Source organism: Rattus norvegicus, chromosome 7 (genome assembly GCF_021556685.1).
Source record: "Rattus norvegicus strain SHRSP/BbbUtx chromosome 7, alternate assembly SHRSP_T2T, whole genome shotgun sequence".
In the NCBI taxonomy this organism is placed as follows: Eukaryota; Metazoa; Chordata; class Mammalia; order Rodentia; family Muridae; genus Rattus; species Rattus norvegicus.
The window spans coordinates 85,753,503-85,761,214 of record NC_141540.1 but is presented as its reverse complement, the minus strand read 5'-3'; the positions used below and the strand labels follow the sequence as shown (position 1 = coordinate 85,761,214).

Genomic DNA, 7,712 nt, shown 5'->3' with positions numbered 1-7,712 from the left:
ACTATTAGGTATGGCTCTGTTGGAGTAGGTATGTCACTGTGGGTGTGGGCTATAAGACCCTCATCCAAACTGCCTGGAAGTCAATATTCTGCTAGCAGCCTTCAGATGAAGATGTAGAACGCTCAGCTCCTCCTGCACTATGCCTACGTGAATGCTGCCATGTTCCTGTCTTGATGATAACAGACTGGACCTCTGAACTTGTAAGCCAGCCCCAATTAAATGTTGTCCCTTATAAGAGTTGCCTTGGTCATAGTGTCTGTTCACAGCAGTAAAAACCTCACCAAGACAAATCTATGGACATTGACTCAGAGCACTGCTGCTACAGAGCCACTGACTCAGACATGGCCCTATCAGTTCAGGCTGGGGCCTTACCATGGTCACAGGTAGCAGGACTGGCCACTCACAACAGATTCTTCCTCTCCACCCTCGATTCTCCCCTTAAATCTCTCTTCATAATACTCAAACTGCTCTACTCCTCTTTCTCCTCCATCTCACCACCACGTGCTCCCACGTAGTGATAGCTCACCCTGAAAGCTGGCCACATGGCTGGCAGACCCTTGGATGACAAGGGTCATCCTTAGTCTCAAGTCTATGGCCTTCCTGTGCTGAGCACTGGAGGGAAGATCTGTAGATGGCATTGCAGTCCACAAGTCTCTTTCTCCTTCTATGCTGGGTTGCTTGGATTTTGTTTTATTTCATTTTATTTTATTTTTAGATTAAATTAATTTATTAAATATTAACAGTTCAAGTTTTTAATTGCTACAGTTTTTTTATTTTATTTTTATGTGTCCTAGGCGTAAAACAGCTTTGGTCACCAAGCCAGGCATCAAGCTAGGATAGACAAAAGACTGTCCCTAACTGATATAAAAACAACATCACTATCAAGTTGTCTCTTTGCCCATGGCCAATGGGAAGGAAATTAAGTAATTTGTTTAATTTATCTGATTTATACTGTATTAGTGGGAACTAGGGATAATTCCCTAGAGAATTCTATTGTTATTACCAAATAAAATGGTAGTAATTTTTTTCAATGTCCTTATTTTAAATATTTGGTTTAAAGCCTAAGAATCTTGATTTTGTAAGCACATTAACTTAAAAGACACAAAATCTTTGTGTATCTTTTTTTCCTCGTGCAAATGGCTAGTAATTACTTCCCTAAGAATTGTATGTTCTTTTTTTTGCCCACAGAAATAATATCCCAAATCACATGTACCAGTCTAAATACCACATTGTCAAGTGGGATCTAGAAGCAGCACATTATAAAAATGTCAAGCACTCCATCATCCAGGGACAGCCTTGCAAAAGCATGCTTTATGAAGTTCTTACTCTTTATTGACTTTTAGTGAGCAAACAAAAAGGACAGAGAGCACACTTTAAAATAGCATATCTCTTTAGATGATATTCATAAGTTTTAAAAACTGTAGCTAACACTTGAGCTCTCTGCAATATCCAGAAGGGTGTTTTAAAGTCCAGCTGGTAAAGCAAGACTTTAAATTGACTATGAGAATGGACTTTTAAAGCTAGACTTTCAAATGATCTATTTCACATAAGTACTCAATGAGTATTAATGATCACAAGTTTGTTTGTTTGTTTGTTCGTTCCTCTGTTTGTCTGTTTATTCTTATATCCTTTTACTTAGGCAACTATGAAAACTTCTCAGCTATGAGAACATTGGGTTAAGAGAAATGTAATTTTAAAAGTGCATAAGGGACTTGAGATAGGATTCAGTGGGTAAAGTCCTTGCTGTATAAGCATGAAGACTTGAGTTCAAATCCCATGAACCTATCTAAAAGATGAGAACATGAGTTAAATCCCTCATACCCAGCTAAAAGCCGGTCTAGCAACACAAAATACAAAACTCATGCTGAGAAAATGGAGATAAGCAGATCCTGGGGCTCACTGAGTTGTCAGTATAACCAAACTGTTGAATTCCAAGTTCACTGTTAGAGCCTATCTCAAGAAATAAGGTGAATATCAATGGATGAAGACATCAGGTATTTACCACTGGCATATGCACATACACTCAAATACACACACACAGACACACACGCACACAAACACACACCAAGAAAATAAAATAAAGTTTGTATAAATAAAAGAAATTATTCTTCTCCAAATTTATCAATAATCCATAATTGATCTAACCAAAATGTTTTAAGCTTGCTCATACTATATTCCAGTATACTTTTCAGCACTGAATTAAGTCACTTAAGTTTTACAAAACTAAGAGGCTAGGAAAATATATCTCATCATTGTTTGCTCCTTCAGTTTTAAGCAATAGACTATTTCACGTAATTCTTGGTATTTCCTCAGCTTTATGTCTCTAACTAGAACCTGTGGTTTTTATATCATAAAAGTCTTATCTTAAAGAATGACAAAATTTTATGCATAATTCATGATATTTTAGTATGCCAAATATCATCCAAATAACTTGTGTCAATCTGATTAGACCCTTGTCATAGCCAGTCACTAAATGGGAGCAAACAGCAGGAATTATGTCTTAGTGTAAGAAGCGCTGTAGATGAGTGAGGAAGAAGCAGCTGGAACCATCTTCCACGTACACTCCTACAGAAGGAGAGTTCACCAGTGGTCCCTACAGCTGTGTAAGAGTATCACTCATGTGGTACAGCTCTGCCTCTAGAGTGAAGTCTCCAGGTCAGTTCCCCCTCCAATCCTGTGGGACCTCTTCCTAAGGAAAAACTTATAAGACACAGGTTAGTATGGTGTCCTACGGACACATCTCTGGGTCTGCTTACCCACCACAGCTCCTTCCTATTTCCTCTAGTCGCCATCCCAAACTTTTTGTACCTTCATTATTTTGCTCACATGCCTTACCGGCAGGTATAACCAATTCCTCTGAGGTGTGTTTGTGCACATAGTAGTCCCATTTTTCTCTATTATGTGGCTCTGATTGTTTATTCATGGTTTCACTGAAGGCGGGGATGACAGGAAACCTACATGGACCAACTGAGTGCCACACATGTTCATTTCTATTCCACTGTATGAAAGTGTCCTTTGTCCTCTTCCCAGAGAGAGTTATTGATTTCTACATGATGACATTTCCCACAATTTCTCAATGTGATAATTGTTTTAGTAGGTTTACTAGTTACCTCTCTGTGTCATGAAGGACAATCCTCTTTTGGAAAAAAACTTTCCAATCTTCTAAGTATAGAGTTTTGGGGACAGAAAGTACAAAGCAATACCAGTATGGGAATGGTGGAATAGTTAAGTAAGACCACTCTTCCTGGACTCACTTATACATTTTATATCTCAGAGATACAGAACTTGAGAGATGTGTCTAATTTAATGCATACTATGCCCTAAATAATGATATCCCAGTCTTTCAGTGTTACCTTCTTAGCTGTACACTTCATAAGGATCTACCAGCGTTCTGCAATGGAAGCTGCCTCTTCATAACTTCAGTAATCGTCCTCTGAACCCTGATAATACATCATGACTATGTCTTATAAGGCCTTCAGTCTACAGTCTCTCACTTATCAGGCCTCTTTGCTGAGACTATACAAGGAACTAATTTTAAGTGGCCTGGAAACAAGGAAGGAATGGCTCCTGGGGGAGATTTTTATCATCTTACCTAAATAAGGCTTCTTCCGTCTTCTAGCAAAAGGTGAACTACTTTTCCAAATTCTAAAGAAACCAGAGCAACTGAAAAAGCAGACACCTTAGGATCAACTCACACCTCCAACTCTGTTTCTGGGTTGCAGGTGTTCAATACAGAATTGTGAACTTATGAGCAAAGCTAATCTTTAAGTCCTGAACATTCAAAGGTCTCCAGAGTCCTTCCCGTATCACATCACCAATGAGGAACTACCGGTTATCTTCCGGGCAGCTGTAGTTGCTCATCTACTGAAACTGTAAGTACGTTACCAAATAACCATCCTGGTCCCCATAACTGCCTTAGAACAGCTTTCAGTTTTTCCTTACCCATCTGCAGGATGGTGACACAACTTAGTACTAAACAAGCCAAGGACAACAAACCTGTGTAAACAATGTCTTCTGATTTGCATTATATAAATGTCTGGGTCATCACAGTTGGAATTGAAGCCCTCTCATTAGAATGTTTTCTCAGATTACCCCTGATAAAGCATTTATCAATTGGGCCATCAATTTGTGCCTGAGGTCATAATGGCATCTTTTTTTTTTTTCTGAAAAGTTACTAAATGAGCTGGCTCCATTTTCTCGTCATGCTTTATCCGCCGTTCTCTTTATCACTTGTCTTCATTAAAGCTCAGTTGGAAGCCCTTTGCAACATGAGATTATGCATGTGAGAAATTTATTTGAAATGGGAATATGAGACAGCAAAGGGAGACTTCAGATTGTGAGTCCCACACACAGTAGAAGCAGGAAAAGATCAGTACAGATAACAAAAGAGGAATCACACATCGTCCCACAGCTCTAGGGAGCATTCAGATAAGACAGTGAAACACCCTTATTCACCCTTATTCTTGCAACGGTGGCAAGATTCTATCATTTTGCAATAATGTGCTTCCTTTGTGTCTTCCCTAGGCTCAGTCATTGACTACAAGAAGCTTAGCAAGAAGTAAAACTGTAGCACGAAGGCTATGCACAGATTTCCAAGGACAATGGATGATGTCATCAGTAGATAAGGATCTAAGAAGTAAATTTTGATACTTGTCACATTTGATGTTCCATTTTATTATACACCACAATGAATTTAAGATTCTTGGTGTATGGGACTGGAGAGATGGCTCAGCAGTTAAGAGCACTGACTGCTCCTTCAGATGCCCTGAGTTCAAATTCCAGCAACCACATGGTGGCTCACAACCATTTGTAATGAGATCTGATGCCCTCTTCTGGTGTGGATGAAGACACTGTACTTACATATAAATAAATAAATCTTTTAAAAAAAGATTCTTGGTGTATAATAGATAACCAGTGTGTTAAATCAAGCCTCTACTCTAAGGCAGAACTCTAGGTCATTCGATTCTTAGAACAGTATCTTACACTGCTCACTAAGAACAATTTAGTAGCTTATGGCAGTATTTCCTCTCTCCTCTGAAAATACTCATCATGATTATGTTTTGAATTATGGAAGTTAAACACAGCTTATTTATATATGTTATATAAAGCAAAAGATCTATAAAATAAAATGTTGAGCTGTAGTATTTAGTTTTATAATAATGGAACAGGTTAAAGAATAAACTGTTGGGCTGGAGAGATGGCTCAGCAATTAAAAGCACTGACTGCTCTTCCGGAGGTCCTGAGTTCAAATCCCAGCAACCACATGGTGGCTCACAACCATCTGTAATGAGATCTGATGCCCTCTTCTGGTGTGTCTGAAGACAGCTACAGTGTACTCATATATAATAAATAAATCTTTTTAAAAATGAAATGTTAGCATTTGTTATGTTGTTCTGTTGGTCCCGCAATGAACCAAGAAGTGTTGGTCATTGAACACTAATATATGGCAGCAAAACTGAATCAACTTAAAATTTCTCTGGGTGTGTTATGAAACTTTGATGTGTTCCCAATTCTTTAAAGTCTCAGGAGCAATTTATAACCATACTCAAAAGGCATATGAAGCACTATTTATAACAGCTGTTGTTTTTCCTATTAATGCATTTTAAATTGGTTTCTTTCTCTAGACTGACAACTTCTATTACAGATCAGATTGTTGGGGATTTGAATACAAAAGGATCTCAGGATAATTAGCATGCTACACTACCTCTGGGAATAAGTTATAATTTTGATAAATACTTCTAAGTACAGGTAGAATATATAATTCTTATGTGTTTTCTACTAATGAAAATTCACTCACATGATGGGAAACCCAAATATTAAGGATTTTTAAGATGATGACCTCAGAACTATTACATATACAAAAACGATTGTTGGCCCTCACAATAGACTCACATTATACATTCTTCTTGACATCTGTGGTCTGTAAGATACTTCATATTCTTCTCTCAATTGTGTAACAATAATATACTATAGCACAAGAAAATGATCAACATATCAGTATTATATTAAATTCTCAGAAACAGGCCTACAGATGAAACTATTTGTCCAGTTAATTTATTTATTTGGCAGGCATGAAGAAATATTACTGAAGGCATAAAGAAATCAAGCTAAGCAGACATGATGGTTTGAATATGCTTGGCCCAGGGAGTGGCACTACTTGGAGGTATGACCTTGTTGGAGTAGGTGTGGCTTTGTTAGAATAGGTATGTCACTGTAGGCATGGGCTTTAAGACCCTCATCCTAGCTGCCTGGAAGCCTGTATCCTCCTAGCAGCTTGAAGATGTAAAACTCTCTGCTTCTCTTTCACCAGGCCTGCCTGGATGCTGCCATGCTCCCACCTTGATGATAATGGACTGAACCTCTAAACCTGTAGGCTAGCCCCAATTAAATGCTGTCCTAATAAGAGTTGCCTTGGTCATGGCGTCTGTTCACAGCAGTGAAATGTTAACTAACACAGCAGATAAATTAACCTATAAGTACTTTAGTAAGCCAGTAGTGAATAGAACTAACTCCACTGGAAATTCCTTAAAATTGACATGAAATAAATGCCTAAGAATCACACAACCAGAACTGAAGAGCTGGATCATGTACATTCAACCCCTCTAAGTCCCTGAGATGTGCCGAAGAGTCATTAATCTCATGGCATTCCTGGCTTTCAGGTATAGGAGCTGATGTTCTGGCTACCAAAGTCCTGTAGTATAAAGAAAGTCTGTGTGTCTGCCTTGCTGCTGGGGTGTCAGAGTGCCATTGATATGGCCCTTGGGGAAGACAGAACACAGTCTAAGATTGGGGAGTGGCGGGCTCCAAGCCTATGTTTTCTAGGTTGAGAAACAGCAGGGGGCAGAACTGATGCTGTGCTTCTCAATCTCCTGTGTACTCAGCTGTCCCCGGGGATAACAAGGAGATGAGAAAGATGGTTGGAGAGTCCAAGCTTCCTCTGCACACCAGGCAAGTGGTACCCTGAATAGGACAGAATCTGGTTTGGATCCCAGTGAGTAGATTGTTCAGAGGGGCTGAAAGAAAGAAGACCTTCTCTGGGAGATTTAGGTATGCTTTTTTTAGGATGAAGGCCTCCCTGCCTCCCACCTGTGAATCTTGATGAAGGAAATGGTCTTCGCTTGTCCTAATTGCTTTATTTTTATGACAGAGGTGAGTACATACATCTTACCCAGAGTAAATCAGGAATCAAATACCTTTTGCAGTAAGGGATTCCCAGGAAGTGAAGCACATTGGCTAAACACTCGGGACTATCTAGATACCTCATTAGCATGGAGAATTCTAGGTTTTTGTGCTATATGATCATTTGTCATAGTTCTCTCAGTGGGGCATCATCATTACCTGTTCCAGGACATGGTCAGGAGCTGGTTTCAACATCTACCATTCGCAATTATGAGATTTTCTGGAGATTTTGAACGTACTTCAATGTTACCAGTTCTTCAGTCTGGTGGCACTGCCCACTTGCTCCACAGAGGTGGCCTCACTTGCTATAACAGCAAGCCTGAGACAATGCATGCAGATTGGCTGGCAGATTTCTTCTACCAATACCATAACTGAATCTCACAAATAATATGTTTGAGAGGAGGCCAGAAACAGAAGTAGTATATAATGTTTAGATTTATACAAAGTTCAAAGTCAAGCAAAACAGATAATAAAGTCAGAATTGGGGTTGCATTTGAGGAAGAAAAGAAATTACATTGGAAAGAACACAGAGA

General features: G+C 39.0%; 1 pseudogene; it reads right to left on the bottom strand.

Moving 5' to 3' along the window:
• Positions 1-781: 781 nt before the first annotated feature.
• Positions 782-913, bottom strand: LOC120093973 (small nucleolar RNA SNORA48; annotated as a pseudogene).
• Between the last annotated feature and the right edge of the window lie 6,799 nt (positions 914-7,712).